Source organism: Sarcophilus harrisii, chromosome 5 (genome assembly GCF_902635505.1).
Source record: "Sarcophilus harrisii chromosome 5, mSarHar1.11, whole genome shotgun sequence".
NCBI classification, from domain to species: domain Eukaryota; kingdom Metazoa; phylum Chordata; class Mammalia; order Dasyuromorphia; family Dasyuridae; genus Sarcophilus; species Sarcophilus harrisii.
The window spans coordinates 17,663,597-17,680,014 of NC_045430.1; the positions used below are offsets into that span (position 1 = coordinate 17,663,597).

Here is a 16,418-nt window from a genome sequence, read left to right on the forward strand (position 1 = left end):
AAAAAATAGTTCACAGAGTCTAGGCTATTTATGATCTTCCCTACTCATATACCCATCATCCCAGACCCACTCCATTTCCATTTGACATTTGGAGTCCCTTGTTCATTGTAGATAAATTCCTTCTGAATCTTAAACCTCCCATAAGGAGATTCTTTTTAAATTCTTGAATGAAAAGAAAATTAGCTTCCTCCCATCATGCAAGGGCAGAAGTCAGGGTCCTACGGGGGTAGCAGAGAGCCATAAGTGGACATCCACAAAACTTCACGGATCATAACTTTTTTGTCTTTGAGAGTATTTTTTTTAAATTAAAGCTTTTTATTCTTAAGACATATGCATGGATAATTTTCAACTTTCACTGTTGTAAAACCTTGTGTTCCCAAATTTTCCCTGTCTCTACTGGATCTGTATCCCAAATACAGATCCTGGATCTGGGGTATACACAGTTTGATACCCCTCTGGGCATAGTGTGAACTTATTTTTAAAAAATTGACAACAATACTATAATTGGATTCCTTTATGATTTTATGTTTTTTTTAATCTTATACATTAAAAAAATAAATACCGAGATTCCACAGACTTTATCAGATTGACTGGCAAAGGGGACCATGATACAAGAATCCTCTGTTAGAGAAAGAAAGGACCTCTGAAATCATCCAGTCCAACTCCCTTATTTACAGATGAGGAACCTGGTGCTCTGCCAGGTAACGTGTTTGCCAAGCTGGCTGATTCCCACATCCATGGATTCTCCTTCTCTCAGCCCCCAAAGAGGGAAATAAGTTGTTATGTTTGTTTCCTAAAACAGATCTGAGTTGGGAGGGCAGGGGGTGTGAGAGATGTTGAGGGGAAGGAAAAGAGGGAGAAGTGAAGAGAGGGAAAGGAAAATGGGATGGAAAGAGAGGAAGAGATGGAGGATGGGGAAAGAGAGGGAAATGAAGTTGTAAGGAGGAAGAGAGAGAGAGATGGGGAAGCGAGAGGGAGTAAAAGGAGATAGAGACAGGGTGAGAGAGAAAATGGGAGGAAAACCAAGGAAGAGATAGGTGAGGAGGAAAGAGAGGGAATGGAAGGAGATAGTGGAAAAGGTGAAGAGACAAAAGTGGAATGGAAATAGAGGAAGAGGGAGGTGAAGGAGAAAGAGAGAGGGAAAGGACGATTTGGGGAAGGAAGAAGGAATGGGAAGAGACATAGAGGTGAAGAAAGGAAATTTGGAGAGGAAGAGTAAAGGAAGATGGGGGAAGGAGAGGAAGATGTGGGAGAGTGAGAGGGAGTTAGAAAAGGAGATAGTAAGAGAGGTGAAGAGAGAAAGAAAAATGGGAGGGAAAGAGAGGAAGAAAGGGAAGAAAATGGGGAAGTGGGAGAAGAAGATGGAGAGAAACAGAAAGGTAAAATATAGCTAAGTTCCCCTTCCCAGAATGGTGCTCCCAAGAAGAGAATCACCAACAGTATATCAGAGTGGTGTCTCCAGGGTGTCAAGGTAGCAGACATGGAAAAAGGGAATCAGAAGAATGAGTTCGTGGAAGAGTAGAAGCTTCATTTCTCATCAGTATGTTAGACTCAGACCTGCCTGGAGGCAGAGGGTTGAACCTGATGCCTTCTTATAGTCTGTCTGACCTTCTCTTTCTCTGATTCTAAGAGCTTTATAATTGTATCTTAAAGGTCTTCGATAAAAAGAGGAGGTTGCCGGGAACCAGTGGGTTCATTTGTCACCTGTCACTTTACACACACACACACATACACACACATATACACACACAGTCATTATATAGAAGGTGGTAATTTTTTCCCCTTTCATCTCTAGGTCCACCCAACTATTAACCTCTTGGCTTGTCATTATTATTAAGAGCCAGCTGGGATAATTGCCTACCTGTAAGGGTTTTTTTTTCCCCTTCATTTAACTCAGAGTGGGAAATTATTTTGAGCAGTGACATTTCAGCCCCCCACCCCCTGTTAAATATGATGTTCCTTGAAGGGATAATACAGCTTGACTCCACCTCCCTCCTTAATTCTCTGTTCGCCATAGAACAGCAGGCAAGTTAGTAGGCAAGAGAAAGGGCAGGCCAGGCTGTTGCTTCAAAGAGCCAGCCTTACTAATTCTATAAATTATGCAAAGATGATTGATGAGGGTCACCAAACTATTTTCTCTCTGGCCTGTTGGCTGCTCCTTGTGCATGGCATAGTGGAGTGCATAGAACACTAAATGGTATCCCCAAGACTGTTCAGTTCCCTCTTCTGATACTTATTAGCTTAGGAAAAGTCCCTTCACCTATCTGATCCTCAGTTTACTCCTTTGTTAAAAATAATTAAAATGGAGAGAGATTGAATTTATCCCTTCTAGATCCAAATCCCTGAGCTTATAGTCAATTCCATCTCCCATCTATGTACCTTTAGATAACTATATCTATGATGCAAACCTGTTTCTTCTACCTCATCAAATCTTTGATTTCCTTTAAATTACAGTGAGGACTGAGAAAGTCCTCCCCATGAAGTCTTTCACGATTCCCATCAGTTATTACCCTTGCCAGTCTCTAACTATACAGTTTTCTTTCTCTGGGTCCTCAGAGATTTTTGATGAAAAGAGGGAAAGTAGGTTCATCTATTAAATAGTGGTAATAATAGCACCAGTTCAAATCCTGCCTCAGACAGTCCCTAGCAGATAATAGCCTCTACCACTCAGAGTATTGGGAGGATGAAGTGAATTAACATGTGCAAAACTTCAAGCACTATATAAATGTTAGGTATTATTATTATTCTCTTATCTAGATTTACAAAACACTTTTAGTTCAATAGCATAGTCAGGTATCACAGTCTGTGCCTTTAACTACAGGAAACCCTCCACATGGGGATTTCCTTTTACTGATGGACAGCTCCCTTTAGCACTGTGAGTTCGAGTCACAGTCATAGAAGCACATACTTATCATGTGTTAGAGGCAGGGCTTCTTGATTCTACACTATTATATTACATGCTTCCTTGGTGTAGAGTACCCCTATTTGCAGATGAAAACATTGAGGTTCAGGAAGTTTAGCAGACTAGATAATAAATTAGTAGATTTCTGAGGTAGGAGGCAAACCCAGTTTTCCTGTCCAGTTGATCATGTTTAATAGCAAGATCTGTCCCTGAAATCTGGTTTAGTGAAAAGAATAATTGAGGGGGCTGAAGCTGCCTGCATAGAATCTGAGTTTGAATTCTGACTCCACCCATGTTGCTGTGTAACTTTAGATAAGTCTCTGTGTCTCAATTTCTTCACATATTAAGGCTGAACCAGATAAACTTTAAAGTCCCCTCTAGCTCTTGAACTGTGGTCCTAATTAATAACTCAAAAAAGTATTTGTTAATTATCTACTATATACCTGGCACCAGTTAGGGCACAGAAATAAAATGAGAACAGTCTTTGTCCTTGACGAGGGAGGCAATAAATATACATACATTTATATACAAGATACACATAAGATGAAGGAAAGCACTTTGTATGTTGTAAAGTGTGTGAGAGTTGTTATCTTTCTTCCTGAAAATGATTGTCTTAGATCTTTTGAGCCCTCAGGAATGATCCATCTTTATCCAGATAGCCAACAGACTTTCATGCCTCCTATTAAGAGGAAGTAGATGGCTGATTAATGGTGCTTGACAACAATAAAAATCCTTCTTTGGAACCTTAGCATGAGATTCAAGGACACAGAATATCTTCTTTTAAGGTAGAAGTGGTCCCTGGAAAGAGGTTGGTGTCCTGCTGGTGTCCAACTTCTTAGAGAATGTAACACTAAAAGTGAGTGCAATTTTAAAAGGTAATTAATAACTTCATGACTCATTCATATGAAAAAGATTACTTGAAGAATAATAAATAATAAATTTAATAAATAATGTATAATAATAAAATAGAAAAGTAAGCCAAGAAATTTCTTACGTTTGACTTTATTATTATGGGTTTTTTTTTAAATTTCAAGCATCTATTTTCCTTTTCTTTTCCCTTCTCTTCTCACCTCTCAATTTGGAAAAGAAAAACAAAACCACACAAATAATTATATATATATATTTCAAGCAAAACTGATTGACTGTGTCCATAAAATATGTCTTAGTCTGCATCTTAATCTGTCTGGCTAGAGATCAGTCAATGGCATCATCTGTTATTGTGGATGCATTAATCAGAATTAAGTCTTTCAAAGCTGTCTTCACAATTGCAGTGCTATTGTATAAATTGTTCTCTTGGTTCTACTAGCTTCACTCTGCATCAGTTCATATGAGTCTTCTTCTCTGACGCCATTCATTTCATCATTTTCAGCAACACAGTAGTATTCCATTACACTTGTATACCAATTTGTTCGACCATTTGTCAATTGATGGGAATCTCCCTAGTTTCCAGTTCTTTGCCACCACAAAAATAGCTACTGTGAGTTTGTGTTTGATACATATAGGTCTTTTTCCTAATGTATGAATTTTGAATAAATGATAATATGTTCTTGAGACTACTGACATAACAGAGAATCACTAGGTACTAAATCTAGACTAATTTAGTTTAATTCTTTTATTTTACAAATGAGGAAACCTACATTCCTGGGGGCCCAGTGGAGAGATGACTTAATAGCACTGATTTATAGCAGAAAGAGAGATCTTAGAGACCATCTAGTAAAACCTCCTTATTTCACAGAAAATGTATTTCAGGGAAGTTAAGTGAATTCTCCAAAACCTGGCCTAGGGGTCAGGATGCCGGGTTCAAGAAATAACTCTGATCCTTAAAGACATTGTTATTGATTTTTAACCAAGTGACTTAGTCTTTCTGATTCGTGTTCTATAAAATGGGGAGGGAGGATTGGCTTGGATCATCCAAAGGTTCTTTTCAGTTTGGACATTCATTCTTTGATCTGACACAAATGGCACCCACTTCACATTCAGTGACATCAAAATAATGATCATGATAATGAAATTCATCATCCTCATCCTCTGAAGTCTCTGGAGATGGCAAAACCTACTTGGACACTATGGGATATGCTGTGTCTCTCACTCCAGTTTGGATTCTGGGAATGATATAGTAGAAATCCAGGTTCCAATCCCAGCCATGTTAGTCCCTAAACTCTTTGATCTCAGACAAGTGACTCAATCTTCCCCTCTCTCAGTTTCCTTATCTGTAAAATGTGTTGACATAGGCTAATTGTATGATTCCATAAAAAAAGTCTTAAGAAGACCTCTCAGAAGTCTGTTAGCCCAACATTTCAGCATAAGCCCCAGCAATGCTCAGTCATCCATACACTTTTACTTCTTTTGTCCAATGTAAAAGACTTTATTTTGTGCAGTGTAAGCAGGCAGACTGTTAGGGAAGGGAGAAGTCATTATTTTATAGTTTTTCTTTTGGGAAATTTAAAATTGCTCTTTACATTTTAAGTTTTTAATTGTCTCCCTTCCTCTCTCCAGACCCTGCACTAGAGAAGACCATCATTTCACACACACACACACACACCATACTATGCATATGTTTATCAGTTCTTTCTCTAGAATCATATAGCATCTTCCTTCAAAGATCTTTTGCTGATTTGAGAATTTATCATATTCAGAATAATGTAATCATGTGCAGATATTTTTAAACAATATTGCTGTTACCATATATGACATTCTCTTAGTTCTGCTCTTTATTATTTCATGCAAGTCTTTCCATGTTTTTCTAAAGTTAAACTGTTCTTCAATTCTTATTGTATAGTAGTATTCCATCACGATTCCACAACTTGTTTAGCCATTCCCTAGTTGATGGATATCCCTTCAATTTCCAGGAGGGTCATTATTTTAAAAATCAAAATCATGGTACCTCATAGTCAGTCTCAGATCTTTTTGTTTCATTCTACATTCTACTTCATTCATTCAACTTGTGAAGTTTCTAAAGTTCCTTGGCTATATTCTGAAATTCTATTGAATGTCTTGTCTTCCCCTGCTGCCATAAATCTCTCTGCCTCTGTTCTTTTGTCTCTCTGTCTCTTTGTTTCTCTTTCTCTCTTCCTCCCTTCTATCTCCCTCCCTCCTTTCCTTTCTGTCTCTCCTGTGCTCTTTTTCTTCCCACACTCTTCTTCTTCCCTCATTTCCCCACTCCCATACACACACACACACACACACACACACCAGTGGATTCTGTCTTGTTGCAATTTGACAATCTCCTTCTTGGTACATACTTACCTTAGCCTCTCCCAAGCAGCCACTGCAGAAAACACTTGATTCTACTGGAAAGAGACAGACCTGAGAATCCTTAATAAATTTTCCATATCCAATTGTCTGCATAGAACAAGAACATCTGTGTTCAATATGTACCATTTCTCCTCACTTATAATGAATTGAATGTGAAAGCCTGCCTGGTCTCACTGGAGAATTCCTAAATGATTGTATCTTCCAGCAAATTGATATTTTTCTGAGCCTAGGCAATTCTGTGTCTGGGTGAAACCCAGAGGTCAGCCAGTGATTCAGTAGCCAATTGGTCCTAGAATGTACTAAAACTCATTCCATTTCTAACTCTCATTCCTTTTCTAACCCTGGATTCCCACCTCACTGCTTTTCTCACTGACTGACTTTATGGGATCTGTGTTCTAGTTTTGACTTCAGTTTTGTGCCTCAGTTTCCTCATTTTTGTAAATGATGGTTTCTAATTGTGGTTTATCCCTCCTACCCCATCATTTCTGGATTTTAATTTGGCAACAATGAGCTCCTCTGACTTTAATTGTCCTCTTTTGGGGAGTGATTCCAAGATCTAAATAGATAGACCTAGTCTCAGAACCCTGAAAGATGCTCAAAGCCCCTACCTTCTATCAGAGCATCAAGAGACTTGGGGATTCAGAAGCAAAAGACCTGGGAGGACATCTGATTTCACTCCCTCATTTTCTGGACAAGGAAACTTTTCTTAAAGCTCAGGACTAAGCAAGTCTCTCCCCTACTCTATAAACTCTAGTGACTAGCTATTACATTTAGGCTCTTTGGGGAACATTAAAGCCCTCTCAATCTGGCCCCTTTCTGCTCCACCTCTGTGTGGATATCTGTATATTACTATCTCCCATGAACTTCTACCATTATGGTTCAGCCATGTTTCTTCCCTCAGGAAGCTCATCTCCAGCATCGTGTCTTTGCATTGGCCATCCCTCATGCCTAGAGCACTATCTCTCCTTGCTTCAACCTCTTCTTCCAGGCCTCTTTCCATATTCTTTTTAAATACCTCCTGGAAGAGGCCTTTTCAAGGCTCTACTACCACCATTGCTTTCCTTCTGAGATCACATACACTTTGTATGTGTTTTGCATACATATACCTATTCACTTAACTTCCCATAATTGAATATAAGTCCCCTGAGGGTAGAATTCTTTTATCTTGTATCTCCAATATTTAAGACATTATAAGTGCTTAAAATGCATTTTGATGATATGTATGTATATGTGCATATACATATTATATATTAGTATTTATTTCATACATATAGATATATATCATAAAGTAAATACAAAGAAAGAGAGAGATACTAGCAGCTAAATGGACGGGGAAAGGAAGCTCCATTTGTTCTGTAGAAGAAACTAGGGATTTGAAAAGTGAATGCTTTCCTGGCATCAAGTTCATGGCCTATGCAAAGAAATAAAGTTAAGAAGTAGAATATATATATATATATATATATATATATATATATATATATGCCGCGTGCAATGGCATTTTTGTTGTTCATTCTTCATACTCAACAGGAACCGATGACATTACGATGTTGGGGTCAAGGTAGCGGGTATTCAACTGTGGTTGATCAGTCCAATATGTTCTTGGAAAGCTCTACCACAGATCAGACACAAGTAATCCTTTTCAACATTTGGGATGGAGGAGTCTCTTGATTTACACATCTTGCGTTTTCTTTAAACTACTTTAATTCTGCTTTGCTTAGAACACAGTGCTTTCTTTGACATGGGCGCAGCATGTTGGATAGTCCTGTGCCAGTGTCTCCCATGTCTCATAATTGATACTGAAATTCTTTAGATAGACCTGGAGAGTGTCCTTGTGTCATTCTTCTGACCTCCATGTGAGAGATTGCTTTTTTTGAGTTCTTTGTAAAATAGTCTTTTAGGCAAGTATACTGTTGGACATTTGGAACAATGTGACCAGCACTTTGGAGTTGTGCTCTGTGCATTAGAATTTAAATTCTTGGTAGTTCTGCTAAAGAGAAGAACTCATTTACAAGAAATTTAAAGCAGGGCAGTTTGGCTGGATTATAGTGAGCACAAAGAAAGATAATTAGAGTCTTTCCCATCCAGGGAAAACATGGAAAGAGATGAGAAGGCAATAGTGGCAAAGGAGCCTGAGGCTGGTTCTAAGAAGGACTTAGCCTCCACTCACATTATTTCTGGATGATTTTCATTCTGGCTGCCAGGGAAGTAAGGTCTTCTGCTTTAAAGTTCATCGAGGTCTTAAGTTTAACCTTTCCCGCTCTCCTTGTTATATAAGGATTGTTCTTCTCTTGGCCTGCTGAGATGATTTCCAATGAGACCAATGGGGAAGGAAATGAAGGCCCTCGGAGCTCCACTTTTTAAAAGGTTTGAGGGACCCTTTGAACTCCTCTCTATGTAAACCTTCAAAAACCTTGCAAAGTCAAAGAAGGTTGAGGGGAGCTAGGGGCATCTGTTTTCTTTCCCCACTTGGTCGCTTTTGAGAAAAGAGAATGGGGATGGAGGAAAGCAAAACATAGATGATAGAAATTTCTCATTTGTGTGATCAAAAGTAAATCACTTGTAGAATCGGCAGGAGATTTTAAATTAAGTGGTTTTAATAAACTCACCTTTTATGGGGCCGTGGATGAAAGAGGAATATGGGAGCCTCCAAAAAGCAAGGAGTTTGGCCTAGAGGATCATTTTCACAGACAACAACATTTCCCTGATCCTTTCCCTTTATTTCCTCAAACTGGATGCTCTGGCATCATCCTCATGATAGGAATGAGAACTGAAAGGTGGTGCAGTATAGGGGATAGGGCTTCAGAGTCCAAATGTTAGGAAAAGCTGGGCTTCAGTTACAACTAAGACTCTTGATAACTGGTTAAATTAATTTGTGTCTCAGTTCCCTCATCTATAAAATGAGGTTGGATTTAATATCCTTTATTGGTCCTTTTCAGCCCTAAAATCTATGATCCTGTCAACTAACATTTCGGAAGACCCTTTAGATAGAAATATTCTATAGTTTAATGGATAGAATGTTGGATCCAGAATGAGTTTGAGTCTTGTGTTAGACATCAATTGTCTGTATAATTCTGGCAAGTCACCTAACTTCCCCCAAATTTATTTTCCTCTATTTCCTCAACTTCACAAGGTTATTGTAAAGACAAATTCTATATGAAGAGATTCACAGCTTACAACGTTAGCTAAGATTATTATTGTTATCATCATCATTATTGTGAGTGTCATTACTATTGAGTAGTGTGATGTGTTTCTTTAAAAGGCCTTTCGGATAAATGGGATGAAGGGAACTTGACTTTGGTGCTGAGCCCACAGAGATCACATCTAAGATCATTGGCACTTAAGAAATTCAGTTGGATTGGACATTAACAAATTCTGGTTACTTGATTTACTTACCACTGGCTTGCTCTAAGACCTAGTTAGAGGAATTCATATCGCCAATCTTCCCCTCCCTCAACATGTGGCCTACCCCTTGGTTTTCTGAAATCTCTCCTCCCTGGATGATAGAATCTTTCCCTCCTCCTGACTTACCCACCAGCTGCTAAGTTCTTCCTAATGACTCCATTTGGGAAAAGAGAGCATGGAACTCTCATCTAAAAATGAAAACTTTCACCACTGGACCAGATGTTCATGGCAGAGCCCTTTGATTTTTTTTTAATTCTCATTTGGCTCTTTGCTCTCATTCTGACAGCCAAAGGTGAAACCTTCCAACCACTCCATTCTAGTTTCTTTCACTTTATATTCCATGTCAAATTTAAATCAAGATTCCCTTAAGGGAAGAGAAGGCCTCCTGAGAAATTGAGAGTTCCTTAGACATCAAATGATTAGAGAATTTTAGACTCTCAGAATTAGAAGAAGTCTCAGAAAGCATGAAAGTCCACCTATTTCTGACCAACAGTTCCCTCTGGATCACACCTGTTAAGTGGTCCTCCAGACTCTGCTTAAAGTCACCCATTGAAAAGGAATCTACTATTATCCCAAAGCAGCCCACTTCCCCTTGTGCTGGCTTTAATTGTTAAGAAGTGTTCCTTACATAATTATTTTGATGCCTTCCAGTTATCAAAAATTAAGATAATAAATCCAGACCTAAAAGTACCTCAGAGACAATTAAATTCCACCCTCTTATTTTAGAGAGGAGGTAACTGAAGATCAGGGAGAAGTATCTTGTCCAAGATCACACTAGGTAGTTGGGAGCAAGGGGAGGATGTGATCTCAGATCTTATGTCACCAGGTCCAATGTTCTTTACTTTTATTCTATATATATAGATATAGATATAGATATAGATAGATATAGAATAATAAATAAACATATTTAATGATGATGATGATTATAGCAATAATAGAGTATCCAATTCAATTATTTTCTCTTCTATGAAGCCTTCTCTGAATTGACCTCCCTCAACAAAAACTGGTCTTTCTCTACAAAATTCTCTTACAACTTTATTTTTACCTATCTTGTATTTATAGAATTTTATTTCATCATAAATTTTATTCATTATTATTAGTAGTGATACATATAATAACACAGCTGGTAATTATATAGTGCTTAACAAATATTATCTCACTTTATTCTCACCACAATCCAGATGATAGGTCCTGTTATTATCTCCATTTTGCAGATGGGGAAATTGAGGCACAAAGTGCCTTGTAGCTACTTAGAGTCTGAGGCAGGATTTAAGTTCAGACCTTCCTGATTCTAACATTACATCCACTATACCACCCATCTTCATCTGTTCACTTCTGTTGTTCTTAGTTTATGCTCAGGGGTCAAACAGAACATATTTTTGTTTTGATTTCTTTCATTTCTCCCCTCTTAAACATGACAGCTTTTTCCACACTTGAAATAGCTCTTATACCACTTCGACAAGTTAGCATGAAATTTCATCAGTTGACTCTCAGAATGAGTACAGCATCTTTATCTTATCAAAGTGGAAACTGAGGCTTAGAGAGTCTCCATGGCTTTTCCGGAAGTCACCCTCCATTCAACATGTCAGAACTACAACTTACATTTGCTGTACCCAGGCTCCCAATTGGCTCATTGCTTCCTACTCCAGCTCCCCTTGCTAAGCAGCATCCTAATCTGACTTGGACCACGTATTCCACAGCTGAATTTCAGCTCTTTCAGGTTGAAAGGGTCCAATTTAAGATGCAGCCATTTTCATTAGTGTAACTAGTGTTCACTTGGAAATCTGGTTCTTTACTTTGCATGCATGCCCATAATTCTCCTTCTTTCTAGTGGGAATTATGCAAGTTCACTGAGGGATAATTAGGCACCTTAATGAGGAAATGTATAGTTTCTGTAACTGTTATTTATTAAGCTTTTATATAGTGCTTTATATTTTCAAAGCACTTTGCAAGCATTAATTAGTTAATCCCCCAGCACGGTGGGAGGGAGGTCAATAAATAGTAATGGTTATGGGAGTTACAGAGATGGGTTTTTTCAGCTGCTCCACAACCTGGGTGCAAAACAAAAAACAAACAAAAACGGACATGGAAACAGGAGGAGTCTTGTTGATAAAGTGGTATGGATGCCATTGGATTTAAGAGCATAAACAGGCTTCAGAGACTGCCTCAAATAATAATTTATGTTTATAATTTTACATCTGTTCCTTGTTGTTGTTCCCCCTTTCTCTCCCAGTGTATCACTTAGCAGCCACTTGGAATAACCCCAAGGGAGCTCATAATCTCTGGTTGTGACACCATCATCTGAAGGCTAGAAAAAGACTGGGAAAAAATAAGGAAACGGGAGCTCTTCTAACAGTCAGCACGTTCCATTTATATTGGCAACAGATTTTTCTAAGCTGTTAATTTCATCTATGACTTATGGAATTTATGGCACAAGGGGACCTTAAAAACCATCTTAATGCGAAGATTCCAAATCTTGTACTTTGCTGATCAGGGACCCAAAAGCCACAAAGGGGATGGATTGTCTAGTTACACAGCTGGTAAATGAAGGAGAGAAGTGGATCCCAGGTTTTCTAGCTCCAAATCTGGTGTCCGTGCTGACAGAATCAATCAATCAGTAAGCATTTATTAAGTACCTACTGTGTGCCAACCACTGTTCTGAGCAATGAGAATACAAAAGCATTAGTTTGTTTTCAATAGATCACAGTCACTTTTGAGTATAACCAGACCAGCCTCTACTCTAGAATTGAATTCTGCCTCATAACAATGAAAAAGAATTGCATAATAAAGACCCATGGAATGAGCTCTTCTGCAAGAGTTTGCATCACTCTTCCCTGGTAGTCTCCCTCCTCTCACAAGAGAGGAGGGATAGATATTTCTGTTTCATTATTTATTCTCTGGGACAGCATCTGATTTCTCAGTCACTTGAAACTTAGCTCCCTCTCTTATATCTTGATCATGTTGTTGGAGTTAGCAAGTCTATTTCTCTTCTGGTTTTTCTCCTGCAGGGATCTGCCCTCTGCATTGGTTCACACAAATCACAGAATCCTAAATACAGAGCTGGAAAAGCTCTGTGGTCCAACCTCCTCTTTTTCCTAGAAGGAGAAACTAACTCCCAGAAATATAAAGTGATTTTATAGGATCCAAAATTTAGAGCTGGAAGTGACCTTAGAAATGAAGCCCAGTTCTTATATTTCTTGATAAATACACATTTCTCCATGGCATTCATATTTTGGGGGAAAAAAAGCATAAAGACTATGGAAATGATGATTAATGATGATAATTGATGGTAGTACCTGGATTCAAGTCCTATCTCTAGCACATAACTGACTAAAGGACTCTGGTAAATCAATTAATAGCTCAGTGTTCTGGGAAGCTTTCCAATACTACAAAATATAAAAGTTTGCTGCTTGCCTCAATGTAAGAATTTTCCACACTGAGAGATAACCCTACTGATTTCAGAGTGGTAAAATCAGAAGCGTGCACAAAATAAAAGCAATGACAACAAAATTCACGTTAGCACAGAATCTCAAAATTATAAGAGACCATCTAGTTACTTTCATTTGTACCTGCATAGAAATCTCCCTAACTGACAACATCCCTGAGAAGTGCTTGTTCAGTCTCTACTTCAGAAATGCCAGTGAAAAGAAACTCCACGATTCCTTCAAGCAACAAGTGCCATTATTGGTCAGTTCTAATTATCCAGAAAGGTTCCATTCCTTCAACTCCACATGATCTCCCAAACACATTGTCCCAGGGTCTGCTGTCTTGGAACTTTGTGCCTAGTTTTGTTTACTGGGATCAAGTAGAAAGTCCATTTCTTATTGAATCCTTATATCACATTAATGCTCTACAAAGCATTCTGCTCATGAAGACCCTACTATATCATTCAGACAATTCAGTTTAGAATTAGAAGATCTGACCCCCTGTTCCTGTCTTTTATAATTCTGGATAAGCCACATAAGGTTTCTGTGCCTCAATTTCCCTATCTGTAATGTGAAGAGGTATCCCCCAATATCATTTTCAGTTCTAAATCTCCTCTCATATAATCCTTTGAATTAAGAGGAACCATGAAACTTCCATACCCTTCTTCACCAGGGTGTCACTGATGCTGGAGAAAAGGAACTGGACTTGGATTATATGGTAGTCTTGCTTCCCATGTTGTAATCAATTTTCTTGTTGACAGAATTAGAATAATAATACTTGACCTCCTGTCTCACAAGGATAAGTGTTTACAAACTGTAACTGCTAAATAAACGTGAGTTATTTTCATTAATATTCCCCAAATTCATTCTTCTGTATTGCCTATATTTAGAATACATCTGTATTTAATTATAGATTTATGAGCAAAGAAGAATATTTTCATACCTACCAGTCGACTCTCCCATAACTGAACATAGCCTCTGTTTGTTTTTATTCTTTGTAAGAGATGGGTCATTACCCCTTCTGTGGTTTGCTGTCAAAATGCAGCAAAAAAGACTCGCCATCTGATAGAAATTCATAGGGGATAGTCCTGGTATTTTGCAGAATCTGGTGCAGTGGGGAGGAGGAACTCTACCTTCTGTTGACCTTCAGCCCAAAGCAGGACATCATGAAATTGTTTAAAAAAAAAAGCAAACGTGTGCAAAGGCAAAGTCCAGCCTCCAGGTAGGCTCCTGGAACTGGGTTCAGGGCACCGCCTGCTCACCAGGTGTCAGGTAATACCCCCTTATCTGGGCAGACACAAACCATGATCTCCACTTGGCTTACCAGAGGGCGATTCCAGGACTAGATTGACCTAGCCTTCTCTTTCCCTTCTGCTTCTCATATATTCTTTGTGCTAGAAAAAGGAGATGACTTAGTATTCTCCAGACATGCCTCAGACTTTCCCATCTCTCTGCCTCTACTGATGTAAACTCTCTACCTGATATGCTTTCCTTTCTCTGCCTCTTGGGTCCATCTTCTACTAAAATCATATCCATCCTTCAAGGCCCAGTACAAAGTCATCTCTTCTCTGGTTGGCTTCCCTACCCTCCTCACTCAGAAGTGATTTTTCTCCATGGAATTCTCCTTCGTCCTCTCTCTAGCACTTAAAATATTTGATTTATCATTTCAGATGGATGCAGTTCAATTCTCATGCTAGACTATAAGCTCTCTGGAAGGCAAGGACTATTGGTTTTGTACTGTATAAGGAAATACTTTCTAAAAACGAGGACAGTGTCAATGTGGGATGTGTTTTCTTAAGTTTATTAACAAACATTTAGTAAATGTTACATTTGTGCTGGAACTAAGATAGTAAGACAGAAGTGAAACATTCCCCATCCTCAAAGAGCTTACATTCTAATAAAAAGGAGCAAATGAGGAGGGAGAGAGAAAAAGGAAGAGAAAGGGAGAGGGAGAAAGAGAGAGAGGAAGGAAAGAAGGAAGGAAGAAGGAAAGAACGGACGGAAGAAGGAAGGAAGGAAGGAAGGAAGGAAGGAAGGAAGGAAGGAAGGAAGGAAGGAAGGAAGGAAGGAAGGAAGGAAGGAAGGAAGGAAGAAAATTAATCCATAATTATCCTAATGTTTAAGAATTAATTGACTTTGGGATCTCTCATTTTCTCCTTTAACTCTCTACTCATCCTTTCCAGTGTCTCCACATCCCAACCCTCCCCCTCCTACACTATGCTTTTGTCATATTTTCTTGTGACCTAGACTATAATAAGTGAGAAATGAAAAATAAATCAAGTTGCCTGTCTTTCTCTCCCTCATGCTGCTGCAGAATTCTGCCCAGCTGGGAGTTTTCTATGACTTTGTCCAGTCTTCTTTCCAGAGGGCTCAAGCAATGAGATTTTCATGGTTTCTCTTGCAAAGCTGCCCTGTAGTCTGATACATCTCAGACACGAGTCTGTTTCTTCATCTTTTGTTTTTTTATCATCCCAGGATAAGTAGCCCCAGGATCCTCCTAGTACATATAGTAGGTGCTTGATTGATTGATTAACTCCTTTTTCCCATAATGCTATCAGGATATTTCTACCATATGGCATTTATATAGCCCTAATGTATGCAAAACACTTCACATTTATATCACTGAAACCTCAAAATATTTCTGAAGGACTACAGGCATTATTATTCCCAGACTACAAGGGGGGAAGCTGAACGTAAGAAAGCTTAAATCACTTGTCCTAACTCACTTATCTGTTAGAGGTCAGAAATGAATTTAGTTCTTCTTTGGACCAAAGTTGATACTCTCCACTATGCTGTGCTTGCCCCTTACATCATAGGAAACTTTGCTAGATGTGATCAAATAATTCTTCTTTTACATTTTTGTTTCTAACCCACAAAATGCTTTCTGATATACCTTGGGCAGGTCACCTAACTTTCTCCTCTCACCTGGGCCACAGTCCCCATGAGGTTGGCCATCTGACCTGCACCCATTGTGCTTGACTGCTTGAGACATGAATGCCCCTCCAAGGAAAGGCATGACCAACTGACCTCCTGACATTCCTTCTAGAGCTTTATTTGTAATTACAAAATAGTTAGAACCGTTCCTCACAATGTCTTGCTCTTCTAAAATACCTACTAGGAGAGGCATCCAACTAAGAGAGCATCCAACTAGGAGATCCCAGGCTAATTGTCATCCTTTACTATTAATTTGCTGTGTGACCTTGACTTGTGAGAGCTTGAACTCTCTGGACAACATTTTCTTCTCTTTAAATATGATGGTTTAAAACATAAGGTTCTGTGTAGCTGATCCTGTGATTTAATCACTGACACGTTCTTTCTCCATCTAGGACTTTGCCTGCACTATTTTTTTTTTTTTTTTTTTTTTTTTGTTTTTTTTTTTTTTTATTTAATAGTCTTTAATTTACAGGATATATACATGGGTAACTTTACACCAT

The 16,418-nt window shown here is 38.6% G+C and overlaps 1 protein-coding gene across 1 annotated transcript in view; it reads left to right on the forward strand.

Moving 5' to 3' along the window:
- The window catches only part of LARGE1 (LARGE xylosyl- and glucuronyltransferase 1), a 566,453-nt gene that overhangs the window by 455,240 nt on the left and 94,795 nt on the right, over positions 1-16,418 (forward strand). The gene's annotated exons all lie outside the window — the stretch shown is intronic.